This window comes from Salmo salar, chromosome ssa05, assembly GCF_905237065.1.
Source record: "Salmo salar chromosome ssa05, Ssal_v3.1, whole genome shotgun sequence".
In the NCBI taxonomy this organism is placed as follows: Eukaryota; Metazoa; Chordata; class Actinopteri; order Salmoniformes; family Salmonidae; genus Salmo; species Salmo salar.
This window is the reverse complement of record NC_059446.1, coordinates 9,401,804-9,413,380: the sequence shown is the minus strand read 5'-3', so window position 1 is coordinate 9,413,380 and position 11,577 is coordinate 9,401,804.

The window sequence follows — 11,577 nt, the reverse complement described above, 5'->3', positions numbered from 1 at the left end:
TATTGATTTGAAAGTTTACCGTAATACACCGAAGACACGACCCATCAGACAATACAATGATTTACAACGCAAATAATAAGTTACCTAATCATGCCTTTCATCCATGGAAAATGTTTCCTTTTGCCTAAGCTATTTAATCATAGCAGGCCTATAATATGCCCCGGAATATTGAATTCTCACTGTAATAAGACAAAAATAAAGAATTGTACGGATTGATATGAATCTGTAATTTTGTTTATAATACATGTCGGGGAACAGTCCATGTGAAAAACACACAAACAAGTCCATGGAAATGTAATAGACACAGAGTAGATCCATCCATCCATCCATCCAGGGAGGGAGGGCTGTCAGAAGGGCATGGGCCATGGACCTTCATGTTTTTATTTTACAGACTAATTCCTTCTCTGAAGAGGAGGTCATGTTGATCTTAAAGGGAGGGGTAGCCAGCTGTAAAGACTCCATATCAAAGCCTTGCCCCTGTAGGCTGCACATAGCCCTCTGGGATAACTTACTAACCTACAACATTTCATCCTGTCCCATAGTTAAGAATTATTGTTGCCCTCATGACTTACAAATCAAATCACAACAAATGGTATTTGTCACATGATTTGGTGAGGACTAACAGTGCAATGCTTGCTTAAATTTCCAACAACGCAGAGAGAAAGAAAATAGAGAAATAATAGAAAAGTAAAACATGTAACAATAAAAGTAATAATAAATACACAATGAGTAATGATAACTTGGCTAAATACACGGGGCACCAGTACAGAGTGGATGTGCAGGGGTATGAGGAAATGGAGCTAGATATGTACATATAACTAGGAATAAAGTGACAGATAATAAACAATAGAAGCAGCGTATGTGATGAGACAAAAACTTTAGTGGCTGTTAGTTTACAATCACATTTCCCAAAGATGACATCGGTTAAAATGCAAAACTACAAGAGGTTAAAACAGATATGACTCTGAAAGTTGGCCCTCTTACAAAAATAACTTTCCCTGCAATTAACATTCAATAATTTCAACAGTGAACAAAGAGATTTTATCTCATTGATATGACTCAAGACACGACTCTGAAAGTTGCCCCCCTGACAAAATACCTATATTATCTCAATCAACAATTACATTATTTCAACTTTGAACAATAGAGACAGAAAGTCTCTTGCAAAATAGAAGACAAAAAACATAAAAACGAAAGACTACAGAACAATGTATTTCAGTGTCGTTCTTTACTCTGACACACCAGCTGTCTTCTTCACAACCAGGCAATGAGTTCACTGAAACACTGAGTCTATTTTTGGCCTTGGTCTCTGTTAAGTTTATACTAAGCATAGATGTGTCACCTCTACAGTACTAAAGGCCAGACCATAGATGTGGTACCTCTACAGTACTAAAGACCATAGATGTGGTACCTCTACAGTACTAAAGGCCAGACCATAGATGTGTCACCTCTACAGTACTAAAGGCCATAGATGTGGTACCTCTACAGTACTAAAGGCCATAGATGTGGTACCTCTACAGTACTAAAGACCATAGATGTGGTACCTCTACAGTACTAAAGGCCAGACCATAGATGTGGCACCTCTACAGTACTAAAGGCCATAGATGTGGTACCTCTACAGTACTAAAGGCCATAGATGTGGTACCTCTACAGTACTAAAGGCCAGACCATAGATGTGGTACCTCTACAGTACTAAAGGCCATAGATGTGGTACCTCTACAGTACTAAAGGCCAGACCATAGATGTGTCACCTCTACAGTACTAAAGGCCATAGATGTGGTACCTCTACAGTACTAAAGGCCATAGATGTGGTACCTCTACAGTACTAAAGGCCAGACCATAGATGTGGTACCTCTACAGTACTAAAGGCCATAGATATGTCACCTCTACAGTACTAAAGGCCATAGATGTGGTACCTCTACAGTACTAAAGGCCATAGATGTGTCACCTCTACAGTACTAAAGGCCAGACCATAGATGTGTCACCTCTACAGTACTAAAGGCCATAGATGTGGTACCTCTACAGTACTAAAGGCCATAGATGTGGTACCTCTACAGTACTAAAGGCCATAGATGTGTCACCTCTACAGTACTAAAGGCCATAGATGTGTCACCTCTACAGTACTAAAGACCATAGATGTGGTACCTCTACAGTACTAAAGGCCATAGATGTGGTACCTCTACAGTACTAAAGGCCATAGATGTGGTACCTCTACAGTACTAAAGGCCAGATCATAGATGTGGTACCTCTACAGTACTAAAGGCCATAGATGTGGTACCTCTACAGTACTAAAGGCCATAGATGTGGTTCCTCTACAGTACTAAAGGCCATAGATGTGGTACCTCTACAGTACTAAAGACCATAGATGTGGTACCTCTACAGTACTAAAGGCCATAGATGTGGTACCTCTACAGTACTAAAGGCCAGACCATAGATGTGTCACCTCTACAGTACTAAAGGCCATAGATGTGGTACCTCTACAGTACTAAAGGCCATAGATGTGGTACCTCTACAGTACTAAAGGCCAGACCATAGATGTGTCACCTCTACAGTACTAAAGGCCATAGATGTGGTACCTCTACAGTACTAAAGGCCATAGATGTGGTACCTCTACAGTACTAAAGGCCATAGATGTGGTACCTCTACAGTACTAAAGGCCATAGATGTGGTACCTCTACAGTACTAAAGGCCAGACCATAGATGTGTCACCTCTACAGTACTAAAGGCCATAGATGTGGTACCTCTACAGTACTAAAGGCCATAGATGTGGTACCTCTACAGTACTAAAGGCCAGACCATAGATGTGTCACCTCTACAGTACTAAAGGCCATAGATGTGGTACCTCTACAGTACTAAAGGCCATAGATGTGGTACCTCTACAGTACTAAAGGCCAGACCATAGATGTGGTACCTCTACAGTACTAAAGACCATAGATGTGGTACCTCTACAGTACTAAAGGCCATAGATGTGTCACCTCTACAGTACTAAAGGCCATAGATGTGTCACCTCTACAGTACTAAAGGCCATAGATGTGTCACCTCTACAGTACTAAAGACCATAGATGTGTCACCTCTACAGTACTAAAGGCCATAGATGTGGTACCTCTACAGTACTAAAGGCCATAGATGTGGTACCTCTACAGTACTAAAGGCCATAGATGTGTCACCTCTACAGTACTAAAGACCAGACCATAGATGTGTCACCTCTACAGTACTAAAGGCCATAGATGTGGTACCTCTACAGTACTAAAGGCCATAGATGTGTCACCTCTACAGTACTAAAGGCCAGACCATAGATGTGGTACCTCTACAGTACTAAAGGCCATAGATGTGTCACCTCTACAGTACTAAAGGCCATAGATGTGTCACCTCTACAGTACTAAAGACCATAGATGTGTCACCTCTACAGTACTAAAGGCCATAGATGTGGTACCTCTACAGTACTAAAGGCCATAGATGTGGTACCTCTACAGTACTAAAGGCCATAGATGTGGTACCTCTACAGTACTAAAGACCAGACCATAGATGTGGTACCTCTACAGTACTAAAGGCCATAGATGTGGTACCTCTACAGTACTAAAGGCCATAGATGTGTCACCTCTACAGTACTAAAGGCCATAGATGTGGTTCCTCTACAGTACTAAAGGCCATAGATGTGGTACCTCTACAGTACTAAAGGCCATAGATGTGGTACCTCTACAGTACTAAAGACCATAGATGTGGTACCTCTACAGTACTAAAGGCCATAGATGTGTAACCTCTACAGTACTAAAGACCAGACCATAGATGTGGTACCTCTACAGTACTAAAGCCCATAGATGTGTCACCTCTACAGTACTAAAGGCCATAGATGTGTAACCTCTACAGTACTAAAGGCCATAGATGTGGTACCTCTACAGTACTAAAGGCCATAGATGTGGTACCTCTACAGTACTAAAGGCCATAGATGTGGTACCTCTACAGTACTAAAGGCCATAGATGTGGTACCTCTACAGTACTAAAGGCCAGATCATAGATGTGGTACCTCTACAGTACTAAAGGCCATAGATGTGTCACCTCTACAGTACTAAAGACCATAGATGTGGTACCTCTACAGTACTAAAGACCATAGATGTGGTACCTCTACAGTACTAAAGGCCAGACCATAGATGTGTCACCTCTACAGTACTAAAGGCCAGACCATAGATGTGTCACCTCTACAGTACTAAAGACCATAGATGTGGTACCTCTACAGTACTAAAGGCCATAGATGTGGTACCTCTACAGTACTAAAGACCAGACCATAGATGTGGTACCTCTACAGTACTAAAGGCCATAGATGTGGTACCTCTACAGTACTAAAGGCCATAGATGTGTCACCTCTACAGTACTAAAGGCCATAGATGTGGTTCCTCTACAGTACTAAAGGCCATAGATGTGGTACCTCTACAGTACTAAAGGCCATAGATGTGGTACCTCTACAGTACTAAAGGCCATAGATGTGGTACCTCTACAGTACTAAAGACCATAGATGTGGTACCTCTACAGTACTAAAGGCCATAGATGTGTAACCTCTACAGTACTAAAGACCAGACCATAGATGTGGTACCTCTACAGTACTAAAGCCCATAGATGTGTCACCTCTACAGTACTAAAGGCCATAGATGTGTAACCTCTACAGTACTAAAGGCCATAGATGTGGTACCTCTACAGTACTAAAGGCCATAGATGTGGTACCTCTACAGTACTAAAGGCCATAGATGTGGTACCTCTACAGTACTAAAGGCCATAGATGTGGTACCTCTACAGTACTAAAGGCCAGATCATAGATGTGGTACCTCTACAGTACTAAAGGCCATAGATGTGTCACCTCTACAGTACTAAAGACCATAGATGTGGTACCTCTACAGTACTAAAGACCATAGATGTGGTACCTCTACAGTACTAAAGGCCAGACCATAGATGTGTCACCTCTACAGTACTAAAGGCCATAGATGTGTCACCTCTACAGTACTAAAGACCATAGATGTGGTACCTCTACAGTACTAAAGGCCATAGATGTGGTACCTCTACAGTACTAAAGGCCATAGATGTGGTACCTCTACAGTACTAAAGGCCAGATCATAGATGTGGTACCTCTACAGTACTAAAGGCCATAGATGTGGTACCTCTACAGTACTAAAGGCCAGACCATAGATGTGTCACCTCTACAGTACTAAAGGCCATAGATGTGGTACCTCTACAGTACTAAAGGCCAGACCATAGATGTGGTACCTCTACAGTACTAAAGACCATAGATGTGGTACCTCTACAGTACTAAAGGCCATAGATGTGGTACCTCTACAGTACTAAAGGCCATAGATGTGGTACCTCTACAGTACTAAAGGCCATAGATGTGGTACCTCTACAGTACTAAAGACCATAGATGTGGTACCTCTACAGTACTAAAGGCCATAGATGTGGTACCTCTACAGTACTAAAGGCCAGACCATAGATGTGTCACCTCTACAGTACTAAAGGCCATAGATGTGGTACCTCTACAGTACTAAAGGCCATAGATGTGGTACCTCTACAGTACTAAAGGCCATAGATGTGGTACCTCTACAGTACTAAAGGCCAGACCATAGATGTGTCACCTCTACAGTACTAAAGGCCATAGATGTGGTACCTCTACAGTACTAAAGGCCATAGATGTGGTACCTCTACAGTACTAAAGGCCATAGATGTGGTACCTCTACAGTACTAAAGGCCAGACCATAGATGTGGTACCTCTACAGTACTAAAGACCATAGATGTGGTACCTCTACAGTACTAAAGGCCATAGATGTGTCACCTCTACAGTACTAAAGGCCATAGATGTGTCACCTCTACAGTACTAAAGGCCATAGATGTGTCACCTCTACAGTACTAAAGACCATAGATGTGTCACCTCTACAGTACTAAAGGCCATAGATGTGTCACCTCTACAGTACTAAAGGCCAGACCATAGATGTGTCACCTCTACAATACTAAAGGCCATAGATGTGGTACCTCTACAGTACTAAAGGCCATAGATGTGTCACCTCTACAGTACTAAAGGCCAGACCATAGATGTGTCACCTCTACAGTACTAAAGGCCATAGATGTGGTACCTCTACAGTACTAAAGGCCAGACCATAGATGTGGTACCTCTACAGTACTAAAGACCATAGATGTGGTACCTCTACAGTACTAAAGGCCATAGATGTGGTACCTCTACAGTACTAAAGGCCATAGATGTGGTACCTCTACAGTACTAAAGACCAGACCATAGATGTGGTACCTCTACAGTACTAAAGGCCATAGATGTGGTACCTCTACAGTACTAAAGACCAGACCATAGATGTGGTACCTCTACAGTACTAAAGGCCATAGATGTGGTACCTCTACAGTACTAAAGGCCATAGATGTGTCACCTCTACAGTACTAAAGGCCATAGATGTGGTTCCTCTACAGTACTAAAGGCCATAGATGTGGTACCTCTACAGTACTAAAGGCCATAGATGTGGTACCTCTACAGTACTAAAGGCCATAGATGTGGTACCTCTACAGTACTAAAGGCCAGACCATAGATGTGGTACCTCTACAGTACTAAAGACCAGACCATAGATGTGGTACCTCTACAGTACTAAAGGCCATAGATGTGGTACCTCTACAGTACTAAAGGCCAGACCATAGATGTGTCACCTCTACAGTACTAAAGGCCATAGATGTGGTACCTCTACAGTACTAAAGGCCAGACCATAGATGTGGTACCTCTACAGTACTAAAGGCCATAGATGTGGTACCTCTACAGTACTAAAGGCCATAGATGTGGTACCTCTACAGTACTAAAGACCATAGATGTTGTACCTCTACAGTACTAAAGGCCATAGATGTGTAACCTCTACAGTACTAAAGACCAGACCATAGATGTGGTACCTCTACAGTACTAAAGCCCATAGATGTGTCACCTCTACAGTACTAAAGGCCATAGATGTGTAACCTCTACAGTACTAAAGGCCATAGATGTGGTACCTCTACAGTACTAAAGGCCATAGATGTGGTACCTCTACAGTACTAAAGGCCATAGATGTGGTACCTCTACAGTACTAAAGGCCATAGATGTGGTACCTCTACAGTACTAAAGGCCAGATCATAGATGTGGTACCTCTACAGTACTAAAGGCCATAGATGTGTCACCTCTACAGTACTAAAGACCATAGATGTGGTACCTCTACAGTACTAAAGACCATAGATGTGGTACCTCTACAGTACTAAAGGCCAGACCATAGATGTGGTACCTCTACAGTACTAAAGGCCATAGATGTGCCTTACTAAGACCATAGATGTGGTACCTCTACAGTACTAAAGGCCATAGATGTGGTACCTCTACAGTACTAAAGGCCATAGATGTGGTACCTCTACAGTACTAAAGGCCAGATCATAGATGTGGTACCTCTACAGTACTAAAGGCCATAGATGTGGTACCTCTACAGTACTAAAGGCCAGACCATAGATGTGTCACCTCTACAGTACTAAAGGCCATAGTGTGTACCTCTACAGTACTAAAGGCCAGACCATAGATGTGGTACCTCTACAGTACTAAAGGCCATAGATGTGGTACCTCTACAGTACTAAAGGCCATAGATGTGGTACCTCTACAGTACTAAAGGCCATAGATGTGGTACCTCTACAGTACTAAAGGCCATAGATGTGGTACCTCTACAGTACTAAAGACCATAGATGTGGTACCTCTACAGTACTAAAGGCCATAGATGTGGTACCTCTACAGTACTAAAGGCCAGACCATAGATGTGTCACCTCTACAGTACTAAAGGCCATAGATGTGGTACCTCTACAGTACTAAAGGCCATAGATGTGGTACCTCTACAGTACTAAAGGCCATAGATGTGGTACCTCTACAGTACTAAAGGCCAGACCATAGATGTGTCACCTCTACAGTACTAAAGGCCATAGATGTGGTACCTCTACAGTACTAAAGGCCATAGATGTGGTACCTCTACAGTACTAAAGGCCATAGATGTGGTACCTCTACAGTACTAAAGGCCAGACCATAGATGTGGTACCTCTACAGTACTAAAGACCATAGATGTGGTACCTCTACAGTACTAAAGGCCATAGATGTGTCACCTCTACAGTACTAAAGGCCATAGATGTGTCACCTCTACAGTACTAAAGGCCATAGATGTGTCACCTCTACAGTACTAAAGACCATAGATGTGTCACCTCTACAGTACTAAAGGCCATAGATGTGTCACCTCTACAGTACTAAAGGCCAGACCATAGATGTGTCACCTCTACAATACTAAAGGCCATAGATGTGGTACCTCTACAGTACTAAAGGCCATAGATGTGTCACCTCTACAGTACTAAAGGCCAGACCATAGATGTGTCACCTCTACAGTACTAAAGGCCATAGATGTGGTACCTCTACAGTACTAAAGGCCAGACCATAGATGTGGTACCTCTACAGTACTAAAGGCCATAGATGTGGTACCTCTACAGTACTAAAGGCCATAGATGTGGTACCTCTACAGTACTAAAGGCCATAGATGTGGTACCTCTACAGTACTAAAGGCCAGACCATAGATGTGGTACCTCTACAGTACTAAAGGCCAGATCATAGATGTGGTACCTCTACAGTACTAAAGGCCATAGATGTGGTACCTCTACAGTACTAAAGGCCATAGATGTGGTACCTCTACAGTACTAAAGACCAGACCATAGATGTGGTACCTCTACAGTACTAAAGGCCATAGATGTGGTACCTCTACAGTACTAAAGACCAGACCATAGATGTGGTACCTCTACAGTACTAAAGGCCATAGATGTGGTACCTCTACAGTACTAAAGGCCATAGATGTGTCACCTCTACAGTACTAAAGGCCATAGATGTGGTTCCTCTACAGTACTAAAGGCCATAGATGTGGTACCTCTACAGTACTAAAGGCCAGACCATAGATGTGGTACCTCTACAGTACTAAAGACCAGACCATAGATGTGGTACCTCTACAGTACTAAAGGCCATAGATGTGTCACCTCTACAGTACTAAAGTCCAGACCATAGATGTGGTACCTCTACAGTACTAAAGACCATAGATGTGGTACCTCTACAGTACTAAAGACCAGACCATAGATGTGGTACCTCTACAGTACTAAAGGCCAGACCATAGATGTGGTACCTCTACAGTACTAAAGGTCAGATCATCCGTGGAATCCCAAACACTTTCATTTTTTGGGGGTCAAAACCCTGTCTATTTATATATAGGTTAGTGAGCTCTAATCCCACATGAAAATATCGAGTAGTTGTTCATTGAGAACTGTGTGTGAACAGTGAAACTTTCCATAGCAGTAGCAGCTGCAGTGTCTCAGTTACCACTGGACCTATAGGCCCAGTGCACACTCCGGTTATACAACTGATCTGCAACACATTTGTAACAATGGTTGTGACACAGCTGATATTTTTTGTGATACAACAGAGAGTTTGTCTACCTAAAAACGTTTACACAACCATTGTGTGGTGTCTCCACAGTGCTTGTGTGATTATTTTAGTGCAGAAAAAAAACTCTGTTTTATCACAACCATTGTGCCAAATGTGTTGCAGATCAGTTGCACAACGTAAGTGTGTACAGGGCCATGTAATTCAGTTGGTTGTAATCAGAGTGACAAGCTGTCGGATGCAATGTCCAGTTTGCAATGCTTTCTACAGGATAAACAATATGTCATTGTCATTCTAACATTTATTCAACACAATCTGACTAAACACAGGGATAATCTGGAAGGGTCATTGTCGTTGGTAGGCCTAATTATTCATCTGAGAAAGAGGGCCTCGATGTACACTGGAACACTGGAAAGAGGGAGACCACATCCTTCCTTTTCGTTACTAGTCACTAGGATAGGACATTTTGACTCTCTCAAAGTGATGGTGGAAAGGAAAGATAAGATTATAGGGTCATGCAATTTTTAAAAGCAATCCTATAATCCTATGCTACAGTGCTGATCACTTTGAAGACGATGTGTATTATGGGCTAGACTACCAATTATCGAATGAACAGTAGACTAAGACGATCTAGTCCATAGTATGTGTGAACAGGGTTTTGAACGGAAGAGCCAATAACGGTTTATGCATGCTGTATACTTAAGTTTCACACCGACTCACAAAATACATTTTCTCCTTTGTGTAAGAGTTTATATGATACACTTGAACTGCACTGTTGGTTAAGGGCTTATAAGTAAGCATTTCACGGTAACGTCTACACTTGTTGTATTCAGCGCATGTGACTAATAAAGTTTGATTTGATATGTGAAACTCCATTATCCACCATGTATGAACAGTTATTAGGGTTTAAAATTCTAATATTTTGATTTTTGAAGTAGTCTTTTTGAAGTAGTCTACTGTAGACTAATAGACATTCTCTTCAAAGTGATCAGCAGTATAGAGTATGATTATAGGACTTGGTATTTGGAAAAGCATGCCCCAGCCCTAGAATAAACAGAGTGTGATTGTCGGGACATAAAGGGAAAAGCATGCCCCAGCCCTAGAATAAACAGAGTGTGATTGTCGGGACATAAAGGGAAAAGCATGCCCCAGCCCTAGAATAAACAGAGTGTGATTGTCGGGACATAAAGGGAAAAGCATGCCCCAGCCCTGGAATAAACAGTGTGATTGTCGGGACATAAAGGGAAAAGCATGCCCCAGCCCTAGAATAAACAGAGTGTGATTGTCGGGACATAAAGGGAAAAGCATGCCCCAGCCCTGGAATAAACAGTGTGATTGTCGGGACATAAAGGGAAAAGCATGCCCCAGCCCTAGAATAAACAGAGTGTGATTGTCGGGACTTAAAGGGAAAAGCATGCCCCAGCCCTAGAATAAACAGAGTGTGATTGTCGGGACATAAAGGGAAAAGCATGCCCCAGCCCAGGAGTAAACAGAGTGTGATTGTCGGGACATAAAGGGAAAAGCATGCCCCAGCCCTAGAATAAACAGAGTGTGATTGTCAGGACATAAAGGGAAAAGCATGCCCCAGCCCTAGAATAAACAGAGTGTGATTGTCGGGACATAAAGGGAAAAGCATGCCCCAGCCCTGGAATAAACAGTGTGATTGTCGGGACATAAAGGGAAAAGCATGCCCCAGCCCTGGAATAAACAGAGTGTGATTGTCAGGACATAAAGGGAAAAGCATGCCCCAGCCCTAGAATAAACAGAGTGTGATTGTCAGGACATAAAGGGAAAAGCATGCCCCAGCCCTAGAATAAACAGAGTGTGATTGTCGGGACATAAAGGGAAAAGCATGCCCCATCCCTAGAATAAACAGAGTGTGATTGTCGGGACATAAAGGGAAAAGCATGCCCCAGCCCTAGAATAAACAGAGTGTGATTGTCGGGACATAAAGGGAAAAGCATGCCCCAGCCCTAGAATAAACAGAGTGTGATTGTCAAGGCATTAAGGTCTTGGATATAATAAACCCTCATAAAGCTGAGGCACGGGACGCAGGGCAACAGGGTAGGTAGACCAGACATCAGGAGGGTAGGAGGACCAGACATCAGGAGGGTAGGAGGACCAGACATCAGGAAGAC